This window comes from Phoca vitulina, unplaced genomic scaffold (genome assembly GCF_004348235.1).
Source record: "Phoca vitulina isolate PV1807 unplaced genomic scaffold, GSC_HSeal_1.0 scaffold10, whole genome shotgun sequence".
Classification (NCBI taxonomy): Eukaryota; Metazoa; Chordata; class Mammalia; order Carnivora; family Phocidae; genus Phoca; species Phoca vitulina.
The window spans coordinates 13,841,722-13,868,602 of NW_022589713.1; the positions used below are offsets into that span (position 1 = coordinate 13,841,722).

At 33.8% G+C, this 26,881-nt stretch overlaps 1 protein-coding gene across 3 annotated transcripts in view; it reads left to right on the forward strand.

Annotated features, from left to right (window-relative positions):
* Positions 1–26,881, forward strand: part of SLC9A9 (solute carrier family 9 member A9) — a 678,420-nt gene that overhangs the window by 16,755 nt on the left and 634,784 nt on the right. For all 3 annotated transcript variants that reach the window (XM_032408521.1, XM_032408519.1, XM_032408520.1), the window contains one exon: positions 2,570–2,664. The gene's annotated coding sequence lies outside the window, so the exon portion shown is untranslated. The remainder of the gene's footprint in view (positions 1–2,569; positions 2,665–26,881) is intronic.

Below are 26,881 nucleotides of genomic sequence, written 5' to 3' on the forward strand. Positions count from 1 at the left end.
TGCCATGGGGAAACTCAGCATTCTTTAAAGAAAGATTAAAAATCCAGAGTCAGCAACATAAAAATCATATTCAGTGTTGGATCCAAAATTACTACACATGCAGGGAAAAGTGACTAATAAATTGAAGTGCAATTAATTAATAGAAATAAACCCATAAATATAATAGATGATAAGATTAGCAGACACATTCTTTAAAATAGTAATTATAAATATTTTGAAAGATTTAGAGGAAAACATGAAAATGAGAGGAATGGAAGATATGAAAAAACTAAAATGTAACATTTAGATCTAAAAAATGTATCCAAATAAAAACAAAAACCAAAAATAATAAATGAGCTTAATAGCTAACTGTACACTAAAATAAAAGATAAATGAACTGAAGATATAGCAAACAACAACAAACTGTTCAAACTAAAGGACAAAGAGCAAAAGGGCTGAAAGTAAATGAACACATTGATTCTTGTGACTGTGCGACAATATCAAGTAATCTAAACTAAGTATAGATGATGTTGGGGAAGGCGCAGAAAATTTTTTAATGAAATGACAGTCAAATATTTTTCAAATTTGAAGAAAGTTATATATGCATAGCAGCTTGAAGTCCAGTGAGTCCCTAGCAGAGTAAACACCAAGAAAATCATACCAACAGACTTAAATTATTGAAAATTAATGACAAAAAAATTAAGTGAGTCAAAAACAAAAAAGGCATTTTACCTGTAGTGCAATTAATAAAATAAGAATTAACATTGACTTTTCATTAGAAACAATATAAGCTGGGGGGCAATGGAAAAACATCTTCAAAGGACTGAAAGAAAGAAAGTAAAGAATGTCATCTCATAATAATTAAAGGATCAATTCATCAAAAGGGCATAAAAGTCCTGAATGTGTATTCACCTAACAACTGAGTTTCAAAATGCATGAAACCAAAACTAAGAGAACTGAAAGGAAGATTACATTAATCTATAATTATGGTTCAGGCTTTCAACACTGTTCAGTAACTGATAAAAGAAGTTGACAGCAAATCACTGTTTATAGAAGATATGAACAACAATATCATCCTGCTTAACCTAATTGAAATATAGAAAACTACATCCAACAAAAAATACATGTTCCTTTTGAGTGCATAGGAAATATTCATCAAGATTGATTATATATTGAGCCACAAAAAAATTCCAATAAATGTAAAATACTCAGTATCATATAGCATTATTCCCTGACTACAGTGAAATGAAATTTAAAAATAACAAAATTTATCTGTAAATAAATACCTAAATACTTGAGAATTAAACTACCCGGTTTTAAATAACCCATGATTCAATGAATAAATAACATGTTAATTTAGAAAATATGTTGAACTGAACTGAAATGAAATGAAATTACTTTTGAATTATAATGAGAATACACATCAAAACTTGTAGAGTGCAGCTAAAGTGATTCTTAGAAGGGAGTTTATAGCTTTAAGTGCTAATACTTAAAAAAAAAAAATTTAAAAATCAATGATCTAAGCTTCTATTTTAAAGAGCTGAAAGAAAAAAAATGAAACCCAATATAAGTAGAAGGAATGAAACAATAGAATTATGAATTAAAATAAAAAATAGAAAAAAATCAATTGAACAAAGAGCTAGTTCTTTGAAAAGATCAATAACATTGATAAACTTCTTGCTAGACTGATCAGAAAAAATGAAGATTAAAAAATGTCAAAGATAGGAATGAAAAAGGATAAAACTCTATGGAGCTTATATACATTAAAAGAATAATGACCTATTTTCTGAAAAAAATTGACTACTTAAACTTGATATCATTGAAAATCTGAAAGATCAAATTAACAAAATTGGCACAGAAAAAAAATATATGTGAAAAACTCTTCCATTAAACGTGAAATTTATTTTTTAAAAACTCCCCACCTCCAAAACAAAAACAAAAACATCAGTCCTACATGATAGGACTGGTAAATTTAAGAAAATATTGAAAGAAAAGTGACACTAGTCTTATGTAGATTTGAGAAAATAGTGGGAATGGAATACTTCCAACTCATTTTAGGAGATCAACATTGTCCTAATACCCTAAAACCAGACAGAGACATTACAAGGAAATAAAATTACAGACCAATATCCCTTATGAAGGTAGATGCAAAAATTCTTATCAAAATATTATAAATCTAATCTAGTAATACATAAAAATAATGTATCATTACCAAGTAGTAGTTATCCCAGATATGCAGAATTGATTTAATTTTCAAAAAATACAGATACTTAACTTGAAATGGATGAGAGATCTGAGCATAAAAACTAAAACATTATGAAACTTCTAAAAGAAAACCAAGGAGAAAATCATTATAGAACTGGGGTGGACAAAGATTTTTGAGATAAAACATCAAAACTCCCATCATAAAAGCAAAAAATACTAAACTTATCACAATTAAAAACTCTTTAATTTTTTAAATGTCTTGTAAATTTTAATATATTATTTAATAAAATAAGGAATTAAAGTGACTGGGGAGCTGGTCAAAAGGTTATTGAGAGCGTGGGCATGTGGGATCTGAGATGTAATTGTTTGAATATGTAAATTTCAGGCATCCATGAGGAGATCATCCTGACTCTGTTGACATCCTGAAGTAATGCTCAGTGCCAAGAAATCTCTTTGAACTTAAAAAATCTATTTGGCAAGGTAAGGCCACACTTCATCCCAAGGTAGAATGTGAAAGTAGCTATATGCCTTAGGACTAATTTAAAATCTATTATTCTTTTGTAAACATCATTTATTGTTTGATTTTGACTTTCCTACTCCTTTTCTCCTTTCCAGTTTCTTCTCAATTATCAGCTATTGGTTTACAGTGCTCATCCAACTTATCCTTACTGAATTGTTTTTCTTTGCTTGATACTGTGGAGGTGCTGAAAGATCCCATAGTAATAACTGCCTTTCTTCTTTTCTCCTGTGCTTTTCACTCAGGATTGTTTTATTATCCATTTCTTAGGTGTAAACCCGTATTATAGTATGTTTTGTTTTGACACAGCTGCAGTCTCAGTTCCTTTCAGAGTGGTCTTAAGAAATGTTATTATTTTAGGTTTTGCAACAGTATTTTTATTTTATTTTTTCTAGTTTTATTGAGATGTAATTGATATATAACACTGTATAAATATAAGGTGTATAGCATAATTCAACTTACATATTTGTGAAAAGATTACCACAATAAGTTTAGTTCACTTCCATCATATCATATAGATACAAAAAAAAAAAGAAAAAGAAAATGTTTTTTTCCTTGTGATGAGAACTCTTAGGATTTATTCTCTTAACAACTTTCAAACATACCATATAGCAATGTTAACTATAGTCATCATGTACATTACATCTGTAGTACTATATATCTTATAACTGAAAGTTTGTACCTTTGACCACCTTCATCCAATCCCACCCTCCCCGACCTACTGTCTCTGGTAACCACAAATCTGATCTCTTTTTTTATGAGTTTGGAGGGGGGTTTTTTGTTTGTTTTTTGTTTCTTTAGATTCCACATATAAGTGAGATCATATGGTATTTGTCCTTTTTGTTTAACTTATTTCACTTATACTCACTTAGTATAATGTCCTCAAGGTCCATCACTGTTTCCCAAATGGCAGGATTTTGTTCTTTTTTATGGCTGAATATTCCACTGAATGTGTATGTATGTTTGTATTATGTATGTGTGTGTATATATATATGTGTGTGTTCTTTTATAAACATCTTTATCCATTCATCCATGAATGGTTGTTTCTGTGTCTTAGCTATAATAAATAATGCTACCATGAACATAGGGGTCCAGATCTTTTTGTCAGTGTTCCCATTTCCTTCAAATATATTCCCAGATGTGGAATTGCTGGAGTATATGGTAGTTCTAATTTTAAGTTTTGGAGGAAACTTCTTACTGTTTTCCATAGCAGCTGTACCAATTTACATTCCCACCAACAGTGCACATGTTCCCTTTTTTCCACATCCTTATGAGCATTTGTTATCTCTATGTTTTTGATTATGCTTTGAGGTGATACTGTGGTTTTGATTTGTATTTCCCTTTAGTGATGTTGAGCATGTTTTCATGTACCTGTTGGCCATTCATGTATTTTCTTTGTCACATTTTTAATTGGATTATTTGGAGGTTTTTGCTATTGAGTTGTATGAATTCTTTATATATTTTGGATATTAGCCCCTTGTTAGATATATAGTTTGCAAATATTTTTTCCCATTTTGTAGGCTGTCTTTTCACTTTGATCAAAATTTTTTTTGTTCCTTTGTTTTTGTTTTCTGTGCAGAGCTTTTTAGTGTGATGTAGACCTGCTTATTTATTTTGTACTTTGTTGCTTATGCTTTAAGTGTCATATCCAAAAAATCATTGCCAAGACCATTCAAGGAGGTTTTTTCCTGTGTGCTCTTCTAGGAATATATGGTTTCCAATCTTCAAGTCTTTAACCCATTTTGACTTCATTTTGTGAGAGGTGTAAGATAAGGGTTTAGTTTAATTTTTTTACATGGGAATATCCAATTTTTCCAGCACCATTTATTGAATAGACTGTCTTTTCTCCATTGCGTATTCCTGGCTCTGTGGTCAAATATTTGTTGACTGTATACACATGGGTTTATTTCTAGGTTTCTTGATTCTGTTCCATTGGTCAGTGTGTCTGTTTTAATGCCAGTATCATAGAATTTTGATTACTATAACTTTATAATATAGCTTGAAATCAGGAAGTATGATGCCTCCTACTTTGTTCTTTTCTCAGGATAACTTCTGCTTTTTAAAACATCGCATTAAGAAAATGAAAAGGCAAGCCATAGATTGGGAGAAAATGTTATATATATATGTATATATATATATCAAATTATATTTGTGTATAATTATATAATATACATAATATATGTAATATATATTTATTATATTTTATATAATTATTTTTGTATAAATAATATATAACTGGTAAATAAATGCTGAAAAAAAATTCATTATCAGTAGTCATCAGAAAAATGCAAACTGAAACTCAAATGACCAAATGACTGTATACCGTTTAATCCGGCCAAGATGAAAAGAACTAGAAATACCAGGTATTGGCAAGGATGTGAAACGACAGAAACTCAAACATTGCTTGTGGTATTGAAAAATTGCACACTTTAGGGGCACCTGGGTGGCTCAGTCGTTAAGCGTCTACCTTTGGCTCAGGTCATGATCCCAGGGTCCTGGGATCGAGCCCCGCATCAGGCTCCCTGCTCTGCAAGAAGCCTGCTTCTCCCTCTCCCACTCCCTCTGCTTGTGTTCCCTCTCTCGCTGTGTCTCTCTCTGTCAAATAAATAAATAAAATCTTTTTAAAAAATTGCACACTTTAGAAAACTGTTTAGCAGTTTTACAACATCTTAGAAAACATTTACACAAATAAGTCAATGTCAAGAAATAGCCTAAAAATTTACCTTATTCCAAAAATGAGAAAATTATATAGACATTCATCCCAGTAACAATTAAGTGCTGGAAGACTATGAAACATTATTTACATTTTCCTCAGAAAAAGAAAGAACATCCTAAGAATTTAATGCAAAACTAAATTATTACACAGGTTTAGGCTAACAGACATTTCAAACCTATAAAAATCATATTTTTAAATGATAAATTATATTGCTTTTAAAAAGGAAACCACTGGGGGAAAAAAAAAGGAAACCACTGAAATTATTATAAAGAAAATAAACAAGCTTAAAACTAAACCAAAGAAAAAACAAAAACCTGTAGCAAACATTTAAAAAGTGAAAGAAGAAGGGGCGCCTGGTTGGCTCAGTCGGTTAGGTGTCCCAACTCTTGATCTCAGCTCAGGTCTTGATCTCAGGGTTGTGAGTTCAAGCTCTGCATTGGGCTCCACACTGGGCATGGAACCTACTTAAAACAAAAAAATCCATAAAATAATTTGACAGAACTAAGTCCAAACATATCTCTCAGATGAATAAATTTATATGGAATAAACTTACTATAAAAGAGAAAACTCTTAGATTGAATCACAAAGCAAAACCCACATATAAGCTATAGATTAAAGAGATCCAATCTGATCCAGAAAGGTTGAAAATTAGTAGTTGGTATAGACATAACTGCAAGTGCCCACAAAATAAAAATAGGGGATATTTTTGCATGTTTTTCCCCAGTTTTATTGAGAAAGAATTGGCATACCTCACTGTATAAGCTTAAGGTGTACAGCATGATAGTTTGATTTACATATGTTGTAAAATGATTCCACAATAGGTTTAGTTAACATCCACCATCTCCTATAGATACAATAAAAAGGAAAAGAAAAAAAAACAATGTCTCCTTGTGATGAAAACTCTTAGGTTCTACTCTCTTAACAACTTTCCTACATACCATACAGCAGTATTAATAGTCATTATGCTGTATATTGTATCTGTATTATTACTTTATATGTTAAATATAAGATATAAGATAACATAAGATAACTGGAAGTTTGTACCTTCTGACCACCCTCTTCCAATTCCCCCTCCCACCACCCCTGCCTCTGGTAACCACAATTACGATCTCTTTCTATGAGTTTGGTGTTATTCTTTTTTTTTTTTCCTGGATTCCATATATAAGTGAGATAATACTGAATTTGTCTTTCTCTGTCTGACTTATTTCCCTTAGCATAATGCCTTTAAGTTCCATTCATGTTGTTGCAAATGACAGGATTTCCTCATTTTTATGAATAATATTTCACTGTATATATATTTATAAAGAAGTTAACTTTATTTATATATACATATATATATATATCCCACATCTTTATCCATTCGTCCGTCAGTGGACACTTAGGTTTGTTTCCATTTCTTGGCTATTGTCAATAATGCTGCTATGAATATGGGGCTACAGATATCTTTTCAAGTTAGTGTGCATATTAATATGTATCAATTTTTTTCACACTGTTAGATGCTTATCAAACCCATTTTCTCTTCCACATGGGGCCACTACCTTTCCCAGCCCAAACTGCAGTATGGATATGGCCTGTTGACTGGATTCTGGCTAAAGTAATGTGGTGGACAGGATACACCCACTTGCAGGCCTGACAATAAAATGTTTCATGCAGTCTTCTCACTTTTCTCTTGGTTAACAATAAGCAAAAGACCCAACATAAAATTCTGAGGGGGCCATAGAACATAACTTGAACTAATTTGCTCTTTTCTAAATATCAATATATGGTTGATAGATTATACTTACTCCTCTAGAGAGTATGGCCCTCCACACCAGAAGGTGACATCTTCAGGGGTGATTTCCTCATTCTGGGGCCTCTATCTACTTAAATCCCAACTATCATATATCCTTAAGCTTCAGGGGAAAGGTAATGTTGAAATATTGCTGAGAGTAGTGAAAATTAAAAACCATTTTCATTCACCTACTTTCCACCATGTAGAGGTTATGAATCATCAAAGTCTTGTACAACTACTAATATTTTCAGGTCAGTCCAACCATTTGATGAGAATGATCTCTTTCCTGTCATATCCCTTTGTCTAGATAATTTCTTTTTCTATATTGTATACTAACTCTTGACATAGGGTTATGATTTGAGGTTCTTCTGGTAGCTGATCTTTTAACTATAAACTAGTTGCCAACTCTTAGTTACCACTTTTATTGCTAAATATATCTTGTTACTATCTTCTGGAACCACTTTCAAATCTCTCCTTTAACCCATATGCAATCCTATGATTTTCTTTCATACAAAGAGGAATTTTCTCATTTTTTTTTTCTCTTTAAGATGTAAAGAATTTCTGGCTATGACATTTATAGATTTTTTTGCAGATGATCTGGTGGTTGTAACTAGTGATGAAGTGTTGAATTGTATCAATGTATTAAAATGTATTTGAGCAGTAAAATAGTACCACATTTTAGATTTCAAAGTCCTATTGAATTCTAAAATCTCAGCCTTAACCAATCACTGTTGACAAAATGATGGATGTTATACTCCTTTAAAAGTTTCCTTATGAGATTCTTTAAAATTTCCCCTGCTTCCCCTATCCCATCTGTCTGGAGTGTCTGTACTTCCTTGGTCCAAATCAAATATTGCTTTAGGAGTTTGGACAATATAATGGCCTCCTTTGTCTTTTAGACCCTTGGCTAAGGGAAAGTTTAAAAGTATATCATTGAATGTTAAATCATCCTCTGTTACACTTATAAAATTGGCTCATATTCTTCAAGTCTATTTGCCAATGTTATTCCATATATAGAATCACCCTATTGTTCTCTTAAAGTGAGAAAATAAAAGGTGCTTTATTTAAAGAGCATAAACATATTTTTCACTTAAAGATTATACTACCTGAATCAGTTTTTTCTTGTTTCTCCTTAACTGCTTCTGAAAAACAGGAGACATAGCCTGTTAGCTAATAGTTCCTAGGAAATAGTAAATTCCTAAACAAGCGTTGGGCCTTGTTAAATGGAGAGGATTTATTAAATAGTGGTTGTATTACTTTTCTAAAACTACGATAATAAAGTATCATAAACTAGGTGGCTTATAAAGAACAACAAAATCTATTGTCTCACAGTTCTGGAGGCTAGAAGTCTAAAATCAGGTGTCTGCAGGGTTATGCTCCCATTGAAGCCTATAGGGGAATCCTCCCCATCATATCATTCCAGCTTTTGGTAGTTTGCCAAAAATTTTTGTCATTCTTTGGCTTGTAGATGCATTACTCTAGTCCTCTATCTTCATGTGGTATTCTCCCTATGTCTCCTGCTGGAAGCTTTCCTCCTTTTGAAACTCAGACCTCTGGACCAGTAGAGTGTAAGGTTGTGGGTACAGGAAGCAAAAAATTTGCTGGTGGATACCAGGAGTAATAGTGAGTGATGCCACTCGCATATCCTCTAGGAGGCTATTTATGTCTAAATTAGTATTATGTATATGATGTTTTTCCCTTAGCCAGGATTCACAGGTCCGGGAATCAAGGGATAGAAATGGGAATGAATCCTGTTACTGTTTGATACAACTGTTTTCCATATTCCAAAGGCTGACCAATAATAGTATTTTGCTGATTAGTGAAAATGAACTCTCTTAAAAAAAAAACTCTCAGCAGTAAATAATTACTAAAATAAATACATAATTATATATTGCTTACACTGTAAATTTTATAGGAGAATTAAGTTGCTGCTTATTTGTGTCTTATCTGAATTCTTTATAGTTTCTTTTTTATCCATTTGTCAGATGTTACTCCTTAATCTTACCATCTCAAATACCTCATTTATCCCTATCAGAGAGGTAAAAAGATAAACCCAATCACCTTAACAGCTCAAGAAAAAAGTAAACTAATACCACCAGTGAAACAAGTCAAAAAAAAGAGTCAAGATATTTGACTTTATATTCTTGAGTTTGCTATACCTTTTCACTAGCTTATCATAGTGATGTTAGCATCATTTGTCATTCACTTTGAGTTCTTGAGTACAGGATATATATTTACCAATAGAAAAGTATGTGGACCCTATGCTATGGTTTATTTACCTCTCTTTTGTGTGTAATTTTATCACTTTTGAAATATTTTTACATATATTATGTTGTTTAGACAAAAGACGTTTGAAGTACATTATTGCCTTTTTAAATAAGAAAACTAAGGTTCAAAGCAGTTAAACAATTTGTGTTCTGGCATGTAACTAGTTTAGTCGCAAATATAAAGCTCAAAATCCTTTTTTTTTCCTACTACAACTCAGCTTTGGAAAAACTTTACAAATGGAATACTCTATCAAATATTGTAATAAAGATTATTTAATGTATTAAAATTCTTTTAACCTTTTAAAACTAATGCTACTTGTATGAATCTCATTCTAAAAAACACAATAGTTTAAAATCTAATTTTCATTCGTCATTTACTTCTGTTTTTTTTAAATATTTTATTTATTTATTTATTTGAGAGCGAGAATGTGTGAGTGGGGGAGGGGGGAGAAGCAGGGTGGGGGGAAAGGAGGGGGAAAGAATCTCAAGCAGACTTGCACTGAGCACAGAGCCCAAGGTGGGGCTCAATCTCACGACCCTGAGATCATGATTTGAGCCAAAACCAAGAGTTGGAGGCTTAACCAATTGAGCCACCCAGGTGCCCCTTTTCATCATATACTTCTAAAAAATACTTCTGGATTGTTTGAATATTAAAGTATCTGATAAAACAATTTTAAGAAAAAACAGTTACAGCTGAAAATTACCATTTCTTAATCATGAAAAGTTTTTTTAGTTATAGTCTAAGAAGACCTCATATGTCATCCAAAATAATTTTCACAATTACTTCATGTATTTATCCCAAGGACATTTAACAAGTTGTAGGGGCAATATTTCCTTTTATATATGTTTTCTGTAGTAAAGGATTGCAAGTCAGGTGCCAGTGTTTAGGTCATAGGTATAACTCCCAAAGGAAGTAATCTACTTAGAAAGGAAATGACTGCCCACTTTGTTTAAAATGAGTCCAGTGTGTTAACTTAAGAGAGAAAAAAACTATACCTTTATGTAGAGATGATGATCTAAATGTCTATCTGCAGCCCTGACTGCTTCTCTGAGCTCCAGATATACGTATCTGCCATAATGTCCCTATCTACTGGGATGACCACTAGGCACTTCAAACTTAACCTGGTCCTACTAGAACTCTTGTGTCAGCCCTTTATCCCTGTCTTCATAGAAGCTAAAATCCAAGACATTCTTATTTCCTCTTTCCTTCACATCCTATATCCAACCTATCTGCAACTGTTGGCTTTACTTTCAAATTATATCCCAATCACTTCTTGAAAACTCTACTGCTACTGCCCTAGTCCAAGTTGCCATCATCTTCTCACCCTAACTACTGCAGTAGTCTGCCTGCTTTTATGAGACCATTACCCTACCACCCAGTCTCCACATGGAAGCCAGGGTGATATTTTTACAAGGTAAATTAAACCATGTCTGTTACTCCACAGCCCAGAATATGGCCCAATGTCCTTATCTTGGTTTAAGGACCTACATAGCCTTATCTGGCCTTATCTTGTACCACTCTCTCCTTACCACTGATGTAGCCACACTATCTTTCCAGCTCTTCTTATGAACACACCAAGCTTGTTCAGACCTCAAGGCTTTCCCACCTGGTATTTCTTTTTCCTTTCACTGGAGATATTTGCATGATTCAGTCCTTCACATCATTCAGGTTCCCTGAGAAACTTTTCCTGGTTGCTCCATCTAAAATGCACCCTCCCCACTACTTAATTGCTTTTGACTCCTTGATTCATTTTCTTCATAGGAAGTGTTTATTTTTTGTTTTCACACTAAGTGTCCTTCCTGCATGAATAGGAGGTTTGTCTTTTTCATGGCTCCATCCCCAGTGCCTGGTGCAGTGCCCAGTGCTTAGACAGAAATAAGTATTTTTGAATGAATGGATGAATGCATTTATTTAAATATTCATAGTTCTAAAATTGAGGGAAAATAGTTTAATTTAAAAATGTATAATGCTAGCTTAATAAGGAGTTACATTGCTTTGGAAAAATCTTAGTTAAAATTGTCTGCAATTTGCTTCCCTGAAGAGTTGATCTGCTGAGTGACTCAACCCTTAATAGGTACGCCTGGTGGCAGATGTAGGCATTGCAAAAATAAGAACTAAAAATATATAGTCTGTCTTCATCCACAGCAGTGGTTCTCAACCTTGGTCATACATTGGAATCACCTGGGGAAGTTGTAGTCTGATAATCAGTCCAGATCCCAGAACAAGTAATTCAGAATCTTTGAGGGTTGTATTTAGGACTCTATTAACATTTAAAAAAAATCTCTCCTTCTAATTATAATGGACATCCAAGATTGAAAACCACTGATCCATGAGGCAAGGGGTTTTGCAAAACTATTCCTGATGCCAACAACAGTATAGGACATATTCTAATACCTATTGAATTAATTAATGAGTGAGTTAATGAATGCATGGGTAAGTGTAAAGGGTGTTGATAGCCAGTTGAACTGAACACCACTTGAAAACCATCCGGAGGGCTTGGTGGGTAGGGTTGGTGGATTTAGCAAATAAAAATATAGACTCCCTAGTTAAACTTGAAATTTAGATAAAGAAGGATCTTTTTTTTTTTTAAAGTAATGTATGTTCCAAATATTTCAGGGAGCATATATATACTAAAAATATGTTCATTATTTGACTGAAATTGAAATTTAAGTGGGCATCCTGTATTTTATGTAGCAACCCTACCTACTAATGAAGAAACAGTTAAGGTTCTCTTGTAATATTCAGCATGTTGTTAAAATATTTAAAATCATTCACTGTTGAAGTAGTAATTTAGTCTTCTATCTTCAGCTGTACAAAGCTACCATAAAATCTATTATCCTTAGGAATGAATTTAATTTTGCCTTTTTAAGCTATTAATAGAGCAATCATAAAAATGAGGTGAGTTCTTGCACATCATAGATTTTCCAAATGAACTTAGAATTTAAATTCTTCAGTATTTGTTTTTGAACTATCGAATCTTATACTCTAGAGTAAAAAAAAGAAAATTCAAAGTGTTTTTAAGACCTGTGAAGTATACTCTCAGCATAACCTCTGAATCAGAGACTTCATCAGGTTCTGTATTTTGAATTCTCTTCATACCCTTATGAAGTATGAGAAAGATAGGAGTCCCTCAGGCTATAGACCTGTATTTCTCCTTAGCTATATTCTGCTCATTATACTGACCAGCTAAAACTAAGATTAAATGGTGTTAGTGAATAAAACTTAACTTTAATGCGGAAAAATAAAATGATTGAAACAAATCAATTGAATAATTGGTCATACAAGCAGAAGTCTCAAAGACACTACCTTTTTCTTAAAAGATCCATAAAAGTTCCCATCTTTTGCAAATGGTGGATAAACACCTTTCCACCAATAGGTAGCATACTCATGTGTTCAGAAACTCTCCAATGGGTGGGTGACCCAAAAAAGTATCAATTATGGTTCATTATGAGTGCGGAAAGAATGGAATGATGAAAAGATAAAACAGGAAAAGCTGTTCACATTTCTAACATTTTCTTTCTCCATTTGGAGAAAGCACAGTATGGGCTAGATTCTATGCTTCCTGAAGAATTTGCAGGAAGTGGCTTGCTAAGAGTTAGATGGTCAAAAAACATTTGATTTTATTTGCACAGTGTCTTTGATTGTTTGAGTACCTCCTCTTCAAAACTCGCCCAAATGTTGTAACAAAAACCAAACTGTTGCAGCAATTTTCCGGGTTACATGCCATTTCTTTGTAGACATTTTAGCAACCATCCCTAAATCTAATAATGGATAAAAAAAAAAAAAAACCCAGAAAATCAGAAAAGGAGAAAGTCTATTCAGATAGAAATTTTAATTCATCTATCCCATAATTCTGAGACTATTTCGACAAGGGTAAAGTCAAGCAAGCTATATATTTTCTGCATATTGCTCTAGCTGACAATCTGCAGTGAGGCTACAAGAACATTAGAACTCAAATTGATTTTTCTGACATGGAGTGAATCTGGCACCATGCTCTTTCATAAATATTATTGTACCTTTCTCAGAGCTTGAGATGACATAATTGCAGGATTTGTACATTTTCAGCAACACACACTATTTAAGATATCTGATGTAGGTATTACATAACTTTGAAATACAAAATTTCAAATTGTGTTTTTAGAAAGACTGTCCTGTGGAAGTAGATCCAGGTGGGAGTGCTTAGCTCTATTTTGACTTTTAGTAGTCCTCATATTTACCTTGCAATTCAGTACAAAGATGAATGCTCTCAATTCAAGATATTATACATGGAACTATATGATTCTTTAACAATGTTTGTCAAGTTTCAAACATATGCATATGTATATATTTTTAGTGTATTGATTTTATGTTTTTTTTTAAAACAGGATACCTATGGTGGTAATAATAATAATAATAATTATTATTATTATTACACAGCGAGAGAGGGAACACAAGCAGGGGGGGTGGGGGAGGGAGAAGCAGGCTCCCCACTGAGCAGGGAGCCCGATGCGGGGCTGGATCCCAGGACCCTAGGATCGTGACCTGAGCCGAAGGCAGATGCTTAACCGACTGAGCCACCCAGGTGCCCCCCCAGCTCTGACTCTTAATAGCCGTGTAACTTTGGCAAAACTAACCTCTCCAAACCTTAATTTCCTCATTTGAAAACCTGAGATAATAATAACAGCTACCTGTTGGCACTGTGGACTAACTGAGAAAATATATGCGAAGACCCCAGCACACAGTAGGCACCAGATGGTTGGTAGCTGCTCTTCTAAGGGTAGAATTTGTAAACTGGAAGTTAATACTTTAATGAACTCATTTCTGAATTAGAGATAATAACAGTAACTACCTTTAGGGCTTTTGTGAGGATTAAATGAGGTAAGGTATGTATAATACACTAAGCTTAGTGGCTGGTACACAGTAAGCAAGTCAATAAATGGAGCCATTATTTTATTATTATTATTCTCCAATAAAAATATCATCCTCATTTTATTGAGTAGAAACTTGGGCCAAAATAGGCTAGAAGGTAATTGGGCCAGCAGTCAAACCCTAGTCTGTCTCCAAAGACCCACCTCCTTTCATGACAATCTCTTTGGCTCTAACCAAAGGTAATTCTGACATTAAAACAGCTGACAGTGAGAGACCAAGAAACATATTTTATTTCAGTTCACTTGCTCAGAGACGGGACATTCTTCCGACCACTTTGCTGATACTCTACTGTATAATAACTGAAAAATACATTGTTTACTCTAAATTTTGAGGCCTTTTTTAAAAACATCATAATGATGTTTTATCATTCAGACAATGAGAATATAGAGATTACATAACCAAATTAAAAAAATAAAGAAACCAATGTCATATTCTTTAAACTCTCCAAAATGTCTGATAAAATTATAGACTTAGTTGTACTTTTTGGTGCCTTTTAAATGAGTAAGAAAGCTGATATTTAGTATTTTGAACAAAGATGTTACATGAAATTACTATTTTTACTTTTAATGTTTAGTTTTTACCTCGTGTTTACAAAATGCACCTGGCTAAATATAAATAAGTCAATCAGTTAGTGTTCCAGATGTCTTGGGAAATATCCAGATGTTTGTGATCTTAAAAAAGGATATTTTCAAAACAACCATTTTATTTTCCCACTTTTCAACTGCATGTGCTAGCCTAGCTATTACACTGACTTAGCTATAATTTGCTTTTTAGTGTAAAATAACCTGAATCTTTTCATAGGGAAAATCCAATTCTGAAAGTATAAATTTTAAGTCCCTTTGAAAATATTTTAGAAAATTAGAATGGAAAGAAAAAGAAGGACTATTTAAACCGGGGATTGGTAAAATTTTCTATCAAAAAACTAGATAGTAAATATTTTAGGCTTTGTAAGTCACATGATCACTCTTGAAACTGCTCAATTCTGCCTTTGTAGAATTGATAGGCATGGTTGAATTTCAGTAAAATTTTATTTACAAAAGCAAGCAGCAGTGGGCTGTGTTTGGTTGGCCTGGGTCTAACCACACTAAAGATACCAGATATATTCTATTTTGGTTAATAAGTGAAGATATAAGTTAGGGAGAAGAAAATTTCAAAATAGTGGAATCTATCACTATCCAGTTGGCCTTGAAGATGTAATGATTATACTTCATTTGCCCCCATCTCCTTACTCCCCTTCTCTGACCTCCTTTGTCCCCCAGAAGCTGACTTTAACAGACTGCATCACCCTTGGACTTTTGGGTGACACAAGCCAGACATGAAAAGCTAAACAGAAATTCTTACAACTTTGGAGTGATTCACCCAGGCATAGTTACTTAACTGCCTTCCAAACCTGGACTATTGTGTCCTAAGGGAAATCCACACTGCACAAATCTTTCCCCTCTCCTCCAAACTAAAAAGTGTATTGCTTCTCTATTCTCTCAGGGTAAGCTTCCTGTTAATTCTCACTTAGAAAACACCTGATAAATCTGCTGACTGTTAACTAACCCTCAGGGAGGGACTTCTCTTTATTACAGGATTTCAAGAAATGTCTTAAAAAGTAAATAAGGAATTTATGAAGATGGTACTGAAAGCTACCCTGTGGAACGTGGGGCAAAAGAGTCTTTCTGGCAACTCCTATCTTAGAGAAAATTCATTATCCATAAAGTCAAACTTGATACTAGGAACAAACCAAGATTTGGGGACACAGGTGTTTTTGTATCACCTCACCAAATGCCAATTAGGCCTTTTAAAACAAGTGGTGTAATGTTTATTCATCTTTGATACCACCTTAACTGATATTCTGTATATATTTTTAAATTAGTCTAAATTGTCAGGTGCTTTGGTATCCATGATGTAATTGAGAGATGATGAAATAGAACTGAAGTGGTAATTTTTTTTTTATGTAATCTTGATAATTAGAGATGTTCTTGGTTTGACTAAGTATGTTTCTGCTAAGAATCTGCTGTTGAAAAAAAAAATCACTTTAAAAGTCTGTTGATGAACAATTTGTACTTTTATATTTCCTGAAGTGCACTTCTTGGAACACTAATCTTATGAGTCTCTGTAAAGGAGTGTGGACATATTATCTATAGCCTGCTCTTAAAGGATGGCAATGCACAGGAGCAGATTGAAGGCTCTGAGAAGTATTGTAGTAACTAACCTGTTTAAGTTTCTTCACAAAATATTTCCCAAGCCTACTTAACCATGAAATCTTATTTTGAATGTGATTTAGTAACACTTCATAGAACTTACTTTGGGAAATGCTGGTTAATGGTATTAAAATATCTGGTTTGGGGGCACCTGGGTGGCTCAGTTGGTTAAGCAACTGACTCTTGGTTTTGGCTCAGGTCATGACCTCATGGGTCCTGAGATTGAGCCCCCCACCCCCAGCTCTGCACTCAGTGGGGAGTCAGCCTGAAGATTCTCTCCCTCTACCCCTTGACCCACGTGTGCACGTGCAAGCTCATGCTCTCTCTCTCAAATAAATAAATCTTAAAAAAAAAAATCTGGTTTTAATCACTAGGAAAATTGCCACTATTCCATTCAATTATTTTTGGCATCAGTTGATTTGAATATTTTTTACTTAAAATTCTTGTCTTTGAAAAGATTTAGAAAGAAAAAATTAAAGGAGACATTTCCCTAAATGTCTGGTAAACACAGCTTTTACCTGCCTCCAGGTAATAGGCCTGCTGAAGTCGTCACCAATAGTGCTTGAGAATAAGTACTTCCTACCAATGTTCAACATTCAGTATCACCTCTTCTTGGAAGCATTTTTGACCCATGGATCCAGTTACTTGCCCCCTCCTTTACATTTCCCTTGTTATAACATTTAATGATTGTGTTTATAGTCCATGATTTACTTATCTAATCCCACACCCACTGGATCAGAAAATCCTTAAGGGTGGAAACTACAATTAATCATGTTTGTTCCTAATATCTAACAGTATTTGATTTTAAGTAGATGCTTAACAAAATGAATTCCTATGACAGTTCTACATAGTTTGAGGCTCCTACAGAAATAGTTTACACTCTCACTAGATACTTTGGCAGTGGTATGCTGGAACTGGCATGTACCAACTCATCAAAGCAGATTGTCAAAATTTGAGGAATTTTGCAAGCTGATTAATTTCACATTGGTACTTTGATATTAGCTAATGGTGAGAGTATTTACACCACAGAAACTGGCAGAAACTATAAATCAAAGTGCTTTTTTTTTGTCCCAGAGAGCCAGTTGTTAAATATTTTCCAGCATACCACTATATATAATATATTTTATTCTTCATTAAATTACTATTTAATAATATAATAATTTTAACATTTTAAAATAATAATTTCCAAATGAGTTGTTCTGTCTCCTCATTTGGATTGCAGATTCTCTGGGGAAAGGGCTAGTGCTCTTTTCCTTTAATGCCCCAGTGCCTAGGAACTTGTAAGCCCTCAATAAATAATTGCATGTGGAGGCATTAATGTCCTAAATAGGCTTTGTGTTTTGAGCAGTGGGCAAAGGTAGGGTGGGTGTGGGAGTGTCTGAAAGGAATGAAAAATACAAGAAAATATTTTGAGTTGATCCTAACACTGAATTTTATGTTCAGAAATTTGACTATACCATATATTATTTTTTCCTTCTAATTTTATATTTATTCTCAAATTTTAAATATGGTGAAAGAGTTATATTAAAACCAGTGACATAATCATAGCCACAAATGATAATCTCAGGGATATAGGATTTTGTGGTGGTTGGACTACAGACAAAGACATACTTTCACTGCCACAAAACTGCAGCAAAATTAGCTGGAGTTGCAGTATTTCATTCGTTCCCCATTTTAAAAAAAATTATCTTGAAAGGCCATTAATTTCCAGGGATATTATCCAACCTCATGAACTAATTTATTATATGGAGTGTGATTAGAATTTCAGTACAAGTTTATGACCACATATGAAGAAAATACTGCCTGCACATTTAGTATTTATGCTCATGTTGTTACAAATGAAATAATTCCTTGAAGCCAAAGGCATCTAATTCTAGAATTTCACCTAAGAAAAATGCATATTTTAAAAATATTTTAAATTAAGATATATTTTGTATATACTAAAATATACAAATGTTAAAAGTAAAGCTTGATAAATTTTTACATACATATAAAACCTCTATAACCATCACCAGATCAAGACGTAGACATTTCCACCTTGCCAGAAAGTTCTCTTCTACTCCTTTGTTAATACCCATCCTTCCCATGGCATTATTTTGATTTCTATCACCATAGATTAATTTTGCCTGTAAAATACATATTTTTAACAATGTATTTTTTGTTGTTGTTACCAAATATATAAAAAGGAAAAATTACTGTTTGGGTACTAGTTCGGGACAAATGAATATAAAACAGATTAGTGGTTATATATTTAATAACAATAATGATTAGCTTATACTTTCAGGCATCTAGGAATTCTTTATCAAAGTGATTTTTAAAATATCTGCCAAGACTTTAGGAGTTGTCAGTAGCTACTGATTTTATTTACTCTTTGCCTATAGTTCAGTTAAACTCATGACTGTTTCTGTATGAAGACAGTTTTTGTGTTCTTTGAGTCCATTGTTAGAGGACCAGGAGTACAGAATAGACATATATACTTTTTTTTTTTAAGATTTTATTTATTTATTTGACAGAGAGAGACACAGCGAGAGAGGGAATACAAGCAGGAGGAGTGGGAGAGGGAGAAGCAGGCTTCCTGCCGAGCAGGGAGTCAGATGCGGGGCTCCATCCCAGGACCTTGGGATCACGACCTGAGCTGAAGGCAGACACTCAATGACTGAGCCACCCAGGCGCCCCTAGACATATATACTTTTGTCAAGAATTTTATAATCTAATATCTGTAGATTTTACATGTCTTCATCCTTCACCACTGTTTGCTTTATTAGACTTTCTCTCCTAACTGGTATGTTTAATGTCAGTCTAGGATTGGAATCTGGTTCTCCACAACTTTTACCCTATGGTTACATCAGCCTAGTAAAAAGAAAAATAAGAGATCTTTCCTTTGACGGTGGGCCACAGAGATGTAGCCACAAAGCCAAATACTCTTGCTCAAGTGGAACTTTGTATGCCCTGAACAGATGGTTTCTGGGAAAAACCTAAAGGGCATGATTTTCCACAATGTGTCTGCACAGACAAGATGGACTTCAGAGGCTGGAATGATAATAATTATATTTTGTATGGTCTAGAGTCTTCCTTCTTCCCAAGTTGTTTTTGAGAAGGGACAGAATGTGAATGAAATAAGCTCCTCAAGACAGCATTCTTTGGGTGTTGCTTTTCTGGCCTGTTGCCCAACTCTGAACACCACAATTCTGTCTATAATTATCAATGGGGGTTCAGGCTAGAGATTGACTAGACCCTCTGTAACTTTAATCTCTTCATCCAGTATTCTATACCGGCGACTGCTATTGGTGGTCAACATCCCACCCCCACCTTATCCCTCAATTCCCCTGGTGGAGTGTAACAAAAGCATTATGAAAGAAAGGATAATAATTTCTGTATCTTCCGTTTAATTTTGTTTTAATATCATTCCCTCTAAAAATTCCTGGTTTTTTTTTCAAAGATATTTGATTCAATCTAGTTCCCTCAATATCTCAAACTTGAAATTCAAGTTAAAAAATGTACACCGGGAATTTTGCCTAGATAATGATTTTTTTCCTCTTAATTATTCTTTTTAAACTTAATTTAAATGAATTCAATTAAGCAAATCTTTTTTGGCTTCTATTATGTGCCTGACACATATCCAAAGTCCTGGGGAAACAACAACAAATAAGAAGATCATAATCTATAAGGCAGAGATTCTCAGAGGAGCTGAGGTCAGGGAGAAGGGGTAGATCTGGGAACATTGTTCTTCCAAAAAAAAAAAAAATCCCACTACAAAAAATGTAGTGAATATTGTGGTGTGGCTATCTCCCCAGCATCTGTTTGTCTTTTCTTAGAAATCTTCCTGAACTTTCATTTTGGTAGCCACAACTACTTCATATAGCTCTGGCTCTAGGGTAGGGCAGGAAGCTCAGGTCTAAGGTAGACACCTTATTTTCATATTCTGATCTCAGTAATTGGTTAATGGTTGCACCACCTGAAGAAAGCCAGCCTCAGCATGAGGCTAATACATAGAAGACAGAGACCTGGAAAGGAATGAGTCTTTAATCAAACCAATCCCAAAGCCCACTGATGCCCTAGACTTCCCAGTTATATTAGTCCATAAATCTCTTTTGATTTTAAACTGGTTTTGCTTTACAGTAAATATTAAGCTGTTGTAACAAAGAAACAAAACCAAAAATTAGTTGTTAAAATAAGGTGTTAGTTTATTTCTTGTGTAATAGTTTGACTTCATTATCTAAGGGTAAAGAGGTGCTGTTAAATGAAGTCTTCCAGAAACTGAGAGATCCTGCTATCACTAGGGTGACCTCCTTTTGGGGATGGTTGAAACTGGGTCACTGCCATGTCTATAATCCATCCTATAGGAAAAGCAGAAAGAGAGATTGGGTAATATATCCCCGATGTTTTAAGGCCAAAGGCTAGAAATGGCAAAGATTACTTCTATCCACATTATCATTGGTCTGTTTCATTACCTAGCCATACCAAACTACAAAGCAGACTGGGAAATGTAGTCTCTAGCTAATGCCTATCTAAAACTTGATTACTAAGTAAGAAGGGGAAAATAGATTTAGGAGACAGCTAAGAATCTGTCACACAAGTTTAAGTTTTTTTCTGTTCCTTATAACATCAGAAGTTCTGAGACATAAGAGGAGACATTCATGTTAGCATTTATATTTAATGAGGTAGGTACTATAGAAACACAAAAAAATGAAGGATTTTTTCTCCTAGGTCTTGCCTTAAGGATAAAAATTGCAATTCTAAGGAACTGTTTCTTCCAACATTATTAGTAGGGCAGATTTAAGCCATTAGAAGGTTCTTGGGGATGTTCAATAATTTTTCCTTGACTCATTGTCTCACAGATCTCTCTAACCTGGTCTATTAGTTGTTTTTCATTCAGTCTCCTGCTTTATTTCAAAGTACAGTCTCTAAATGGCCTTTTATTGGATATGTTGAGTCATTGTCTTTCTGAGCACATGCAAAATGAAAACTGTTTTCCAATTAATCATTACTTTTACTTGTTTAAATGAGAGTACAGAAATAGTCAATGGCATTTATAGAAAAGTACTTCGATCAACCAAAATTTGGTCAATATTTAATATACTCATTGGGCCATCTATGTGTAAATAGTTCACTTTAGTCATGTGATTTCACTCTAAAATTATAATAATGGAATGTTTTAGTTAAAACCTAAGGAAATTATAATTTTATTTGAGAAAAAATTTGCTTCCTATTAAAAATAGTAACATACCAGAGCTTATAGATTTTTTTATAGACTTTATTTTTTTAAGCAGTATTAGATTCGTAGCAAAATTGAGAGGAAAGTACAGAGAGTTCTCATATACTCCATTGCTCCCACACATGTATAGCCTCCTTCATTATCACATCTCCCATCAGAGTGGTACATTTGTTATAATTGATGAACCTGCATTGACACATCATAATTACCTCAAATCCAGTTTATATTAGGATTCACTCTTGGTGTTGTACATTCTATGGTTTTTGACAAATGTATAATGACATATATCCAACATTATAGTATCATACAGAATAGTTTCACTGCCCTAAAAATCATCCTACCCTTGGCAACCACTGATCTTTTTACTGTCTTGCCTTTTCCAGAATGTCATATAGTTGGAATCATATAATACATAACCTTTTCCAGTAAGCTTTTTTCCCTTAATTATATGTATTTAAGTTTCCTTGAGATCAAGAGAGCTCAAATATAGCCATAACCTTCTTATAATAGTCCAGCTGATAATTTTCACTTGAAGTAATTTTTTTTCCATTTAAAATATTCTGATTCCACATTAGATCTAAAATGAGGCTTTTAAAAGCTTTGGGAATCATTACTGAGGTTTCCCAAGAAGCTGTTTTCTCCCTTTTTACCACCAATATTTTATTTTTATCCTTAATCTCAAAGATTTGTTCTCCTATGAAGGGAATTCCCATTGTGGCATTACTTCTTTCTCTTTTCAAACCCTATGGTTTGTAGATACAAAAACACACAAATTCATTTATTTAAAAATATGTATATGTTTTTAAATTTTAAGATTTTACTATCTTAAAAATGACAAGATATTTCACTTTACCCAACACGTCCTTAGCAACTAGGTCTATCTATAGCTGTTGCCTTTTTCATTCATCTTACAAAAAGATTTTTTAAAGAATTATTAGTATAACAATAAGATGAATTATAACAACACCTGCATTATTTGTTAAAGAGAAATTCAGTAAAGAATCATAACTATTAATCAGTCAATATTTTATCAACTACATAAAAGACACTATATAATGACTCTCCTGTTTATTTTATTAGTATGCCATTAAATTTAATTCATATTGATTAGTACAAAAGTAAAGAAATAGTACTATAAAATAAAATATATTCTCTGTCAGAATTCCAAGCTGAGATATTTATTTCATGATATGTATTAAGTTACCAATCTAAAATCATAACATAATTTGGTGTCTGGGAAATTGCATAAGTTTGAAGAAAAATATATATCTTCTTAAATTGTTTTCCTACATTGACATGTAACTCTTTTTTTTTTTTTTTAAAGATTTTTATTTATTTATTTGACAGAGAGAGACACAGCAAGAGAGGGAACACAAGCAGGGCGAGTGGGAGAGGGAGAAACAGGCTTCCTCGCTGAGCAGGGAGCCCGATGCGGGGCTTGATCCCAGGACCTGGGATGATGACCTGAGCCGAAGGCAGACGCTTACTGACTGAGCTACCCAGGTGCCCCTGATATGTAACTCTTAAATTCACATTACATTTTGAAAGAGGTATATTGATCTGTAAAATAGTTCAATGAATACACTTGTACTTTTTAAATTCACCATTTAAATATCAAAGACAGAAGCATTAAACATTGGACAACAGGTTCGGTGGTCTTCAAAGTGAGGCATGTACACACCTTAGTTGCTATGCAAATCGATCAAGAGGGATGTGGCAAGGAAATATTAGAACACATATTTCTTGTTAACTTTTGGAATCTTATTTATTTAAAATTTATTTAAAATGGCTATTTTTATGAATTTCCATAATATATAAGATATCAGTACAGGAACACATGTATGTAATTTATAAATAAATATATTTAATGGGTATATTTTCTTTTTTTCCTAATAGCATTGCTCAATTTGAAGAGTTTGTAGACACTGGCTCTAGATATAAACCTCATTGATGTCTGTTTTATGGCTCATACCTAATACAGTCCTTGATACAAAGTAGAGATGCTTAGTAAATATTTGTGAATGAATAATCAGAATGGGTAGGGAAGGGTCCATGCATTATTTAAATCTTGGAATGCCATGGAAATAGGCCGAGTATATAAATAGGTCAAGTAAATGTTTTCTAGACCTGTTTTTTTCCAGGACACTTAGACTTCTAGTGATTGCTGTGATACTTGATTATCCCAGGACACACAGAGCCCTCTGAAATGCATTCCCCCATTATTGTTGTTGTTGTTTAGCTTTACTGCAGAACAAAAAAATAAAAACAAATAAGTAAACCCCATAAGTAATTAATATGCTAGAATTGCATTTGGTCTTACAATGAAGAGACAATTATGTAAGAACTTACTATTGAATCTAAAAATGTTGAAAAGGAGCAAAATGAGGTGTTGACAAGGATACTTACAAAGACACATTTTCTACTAATGTTCAAGCCTAAACCTTTAAGAACAAAGCCAATGTCATTAATTTAATTTATTAATTTTAATGTCATTAAAATTTTTATAAGACTTTATACCTTTAAGTTTCTATAAAAATTAAGTGAATTTATAAGACTTTATACCTTTAAGTTTCTTTAAAAATTAAGTGAAAAGGAGAAATAGAAATTTAGAGAACAGTTCTTTTTAAAAAGGAATGAGTGACAGCATGGCTTCTTATACAGAAATTATAAGCCTGTTATTTTGGAGAAAATGGTAGTATTTTCTGAGGAACCTGTGGTGTGGGCCTCAGCAAGGTGTTAGAAATGAAATAAGATTGCTTATTGACAGTTAAACTTGAAGGTCAAAGCAGAGAGGATAATTGCATAGGTATGCAAAGTCACTGGAAAGACAGTCTTAGCTGTCCCCAGACTGAATAAATCATTATATCCAAAGAAAGACTGTTGCTAATAAGGTGGGAGCTACTTAGTCAAGGAGCACAGCTTACCTAGCTGCTAGACTTCAGAGTTATTTGTCTTTAGAGGAGTTCCAGTGTAGTTATAGATGAGGGGGTGTTGCCAATGGACTTTCAAGGGTGTTTGGGTTGTTTTTTTTTTTTTTTTAATAAGACCTTCCCCATTCTGAGTTTCAAAATAGTGTTTCAGCTTGATCTGATTTCATCCCACCAAGGGGCCTTCTGAACAAGAGGCCTTCTCCTGATTTGCTTGCTCAGCTACACTTACCTACAAGAAGAAAAATATACTGATTATATGAATTTGGGTCCCTTTTGATTCCTGTGATAGTGGTTTATTAAAGTGAACTAATTAAGTGGTTTCTGATGATGTTTGGGGTTCAAGCTGAGAAGGTGATCATGCCGAAGATGCAGACACTCCCCTCTAGGAGACAGAGTTTTTGTTATGCATGAACGGGTGTCTTCCTTCAGTTTGGATTCATTTTAGGAACCATGAAAATTGCTCAGGTCTTATCATTCCTGAATGAGGACAAAGGAAAGTATTTGGCATTTTGAAATGTTAAAAGGTTGACCTGAAGCCAGGATTTGGCAGACCAATGAGCTCCACCCAGCTTCTGCTTAAAGAACTTAGTTTGGCTACCTCTTCTTTGCACTTTCTTGCTTACCCCAAAAGGGATTTCTACACAAAGCACAAAATACTTTCATGTCTACATGAAAGAACAAGGAAACTTGGACTTTGTTATTTTTTTTAAAGGGGTGACGAAGTAATTTCACATTGTGCATTTTATAGCAAAGCTCCCCCCAAATCTATTAGCTCTCCTTCTCAATGTTTTCACCCTTGCAGCAGCTCTTTAAAAATCAGTTTCTCATAGAAACTAAAAGAACAGTAGAACAGATCAATGAAACTAGGAGCTGGTTCTTTGAAAGAATTAACAAGATTGATAAACCCCTGGCCAGACTTATCAAAAAGAAAAGAGAAATGACCCAAATTAACAAAATCATGAATGAAAGAGGAGAGATCACAACCAACACCAAAGAAATACAAACAATTATAAGAACATATTATGAGCAACTCTATGCCAGCAAATTAGATAACCTGGAAGAAATGGATGCATTCCTAGAGATGTATCAACTACCAAAACCGAACCAGGAAGAAATAGAAAACCTGAACAGACCTATAACCACTAAGGAAATTGAAGCAGTCATCAAAAATCTCCCAAAAAACAAAAGCCCAGGACCAGATGGCTTCCCAGGGGAATTCTACCAAACATTTCAAGAAGAATTAATACCTATTCTTCTGAAACTGTTCCAAAAAATAGAAATGGAAAGAAAACTTCCAAACTCATTTTATGAGGCCACCATTAACTTGATCCCCAAACCAGACAAAGACCCCATCAGAAAGGAGAATTATAGACCAATATCCTTGATGAACACAGATGCAAAAATTCTCACCAAAATACTAGCCAGTAGGATCCAACAGTACATTAAAAGGATTATTCACCACGACCAAGTGGGATTTATCCCTGGGCTGCAAAGTTGGTTCAACATCCGCAAATCAATCACTGTGATACAATACATTAACAAAAGAAAGAACAAGAATCCTATGATCCTCTCAATAGATGCAGAAAAAGCATTTGACAAAGTACAGCATCCTTTCTTGATCAAAACTCTTCATCACAGTGTAGGGATAGAGGGTACATAGCTCAATATCATAAAAGCCATCTATGAAAAACGCACAGCGAATATCATTCTCAATGGGGAAAAACTGAGAGCTTTCCCCCTAAGGTCAGGAACGTGGCAGGGATGTCCACTATCACCACTGCTATTCAACATAGTATTAGAAGTCCTAGCCACAGCAATCAGACAACAAAAAGAAATAGAAGGCATCCAAATCGGCAAAGAAGAAGTCAAACTCTCACTCTTTGCAGACGATATGATACTTTATGTGGAAAACTCAAAAGACTCCACCCCAAAACTGCTAGAACTCATGCAGGAATTCAGTAAAGTGGCAGGATATAAAATCAATGCACAGAAATCAGTGGCATTCCTATACACCAACAACAAGACAGAAGAAAGAGAAATTAAGGAGTCGATCCCATTTACAATTGCACCCAAAACCGTAAGATACCTAGGAATAAATCTAACCAAAGAGGCAAAGGATCTGTACTCAGAAAACTATAAAATACTCATGAAAGAAATTGAGGAAGACACAAAGAAATGGAAAA